Source organism: Myotis lucifugus, unplaced genomic scaffold, assembly GCF_000147115.1.
Source record: "Myotis lucifugus unplaced genomic scaffold, Myoluc2.0 scaffold_95, whole genome shotgun sequence".
Lineage (NCBI taxonomy): Eukaryota > Metazoa > Chordata > Mammalia > Chiroptera > Vespertilionidae > Myotis > Myotis lucifugus.
The window spans coordinates 3,251,428-3,254,153 of NW_005871143.1; positions in this window are offsets into that span (position 1 = coordinate 3,251,428).

The window sequence follows — 2,726 nt, forward strand, 5'->3', positions numbered from 1 at the left end:
TCATTTTATTCAAGTCTGTTCGACATTAATTTCCAGAAAAGTCTTTCTTATCACCCCATATAAAAGAGCTACCCTCTACCACTAACTTGACTTGCTTTATTTTTCTCCACAGTATGTCTCACAATCTGACACTATCTCACATATTTGTTTGTTTTCTCTATTTTGTTTCCTCCACTAGATGTTAAGGCTGTGTCTTATTTGCTTCTGTTAGTCTCAGGTCCTAGAATAGCATTGGTCATAGGGTAGGTGCTCAGTGAATGTTTGCTGGATAAATGAGTAAGTGAATACAGATGTACTTGAGAGGGCTATTTTGGCAGTTTGCATTATTAGCTTCCACTTTCATCCCTCCCTGTTTCCATCTGTGAGAATGTAGGCCAAATTCAAAGACAGCTGCACTCACCTCTGACACAAATTCAAGTCCAAGGGGGTTCCTAAAACCACCCTCAATTCTGATAATTCATGAGAAGGACTCACAGAACCCACTAGTAACTATTATACTCTGGTTATGCTTTATTACAGGAAAAGGATACAGATTAAAAATAGCTAAGGAAGAGACACATAGGGCAGAGCCCGGCAGGGGTCCAAATGTGGGCCTCCAGGTGTCCTTTCACCTTGAATCCTGAACAATGTTACCTCCTCTCGGCCATGTTGTGTGACAACACACAGAGAATCTTGCCACCCAGGGAAACTCACTCAAGCCCCAGTGTCCAGAGATTCATTTAGGGCTTGATCACATACTACTCACATGGCTGACCACTAGTCTTCAGTCGCTTCTGAGGGAGAACTGATATCACTCTCTCCACCAAAAGCCTCCATCATAAATCATGTTGTTAGACAGTCCAGTGACCAACCCCCAGGCAAACAAAGACACTCCTATCAGGCATGATATTCCAGGAGTTTAGTAATCACCTCCCAGTGGCCTGGATCAGCATGAGGTGGCCCATTGCCTCTCATGGGGCGAGGTGATTGACTTCAGTTGAGGGAGGAAAATCATGCTGAGGAGAGGACATGACAAGTGGATTCCAAAGGCAAATTCTCCATCACCATTTGGCCCACATCCATTCCCATCACAGCTTAATTGGAGTCACTTAAGTATTATGGAATGATTCATTAACATTTTTCTTCTTTAGGGGTATAACACCCATAATAATCAGGCAAGGCATAAAGCATTTCTGTTAGTCACTTACATACATAACTCTATCATGCCTGAAAGCATCTCAAAAACTCCCAAGCCCCCCAGCAGCAGCAGCACAGCAGGGGTAGTCTTGGCCAGGAGCAAGGTAACAAGGTAGGAGACACGCCCGGCTTGCACAGGCTCACCCTCCACCAGACACTGCCCCAAACACTGGCCCACTGTTGTGCTTCTCTGTTTACAGAATTCTGCTCTGTAAAACAGAGAACAAGAGGTGGGCTTTTCGTCTGGTGTGACTAAAAGCTATGAACATCAGCACCTGCTCTTTTCTCCAAAATGGAATTTAGCTGTAGACACAGTGGAGCTGTCAGTAAGTCTTATGACTGCCTTTCAGGTGTTTATTCTCTAGGATCGGTCCCGGTGTTGACTTCCCTCTGCTCTACATATGCAAGTATCATTATCCCAGAGACAAGTCATTTGTAAGATGATGGTATTTGTTTAGCACCAGATGTTGCTTGCTTTCCCTCATTTGCTTGCTGTTCCTAGCCCTGGGGATGCTGCACAAATGATGGTTCTGAGGAAGGCCAGGAAAGGTCTCCCCCACCCAAACAGACCTCGGAGCAGCTGCTGGAGGAAGAGCCGAGCTAGCTGAGTGTTCATCTCTAACTGTAATGGCGGTGAGGGTACTTCATGCACAAAAGCATCTAAGGTTCCTTAAGGTTTTCATTTTCCAGGATATATATCAACAGTGCCATGCAAAGCACATCCCATTAGGATCAGAAAGAGAAAAGAAAGTAACGTCTATGAGGGGTACTCACCACACATACATATCATACTGCTTAATCCTTATGATTATTCCAGTGTGTGATATTATAGTGTCTACTTTTATAACTGAGGAAATTGATGGCCTGACCCAAGAAAGCACTGTTAAATATGGTAATCATATGTCTAGAACATTCCAAAGTTTTAACACTGTTCCGCTTCCTCCCTGGCTGGGACTTCAGAATCTGCACTCACTCTGTTGGTTGACTGGTCAGGAGCCCACTAGCCCCACTCTTCTTCAGTGCCCTATAAAAGTTATTCCATCTGTGCCCTCTAGCTAACACACATGAGGACCAAGCGCAAAGAAAAGAGAGAATTTAAATGTGTCTGTGGTCACTTACATAATAGAAAAGCAAACAAGCTACAGAGAACTCCTCAAGAATACATATGCAGTAGCTTACATTAGAGCAAAATACTGTGATGTCGCTAAATTAGAGGCTGTCTTTATTATGTCTCATGGATAATAGAATAAACCTTATCCTAAAGATCTACTAGTAAACATGATAGTGCCATCAACTTTCTACTGTTCCAAAGATAGGCCTGTGTGGAGACAGGAGTCCAGAACATATATCTGTAAAAGGAGGTCAGCCAACGAGGATCCTCAGATTTCACATGGAATAGAGATGGGTTTTCTTCCCTATACTCTCCAGTCTATGTAGGTATGAGTCAGTGGGCCCCAAATCCAATATTTAATTTTCTTTTCTTTTCTTTTTTCTGTGTTGGCTGTTGTCTTTTTTTGTTTGTTTGTTTGTTTCTTTAAAGTATTACATAT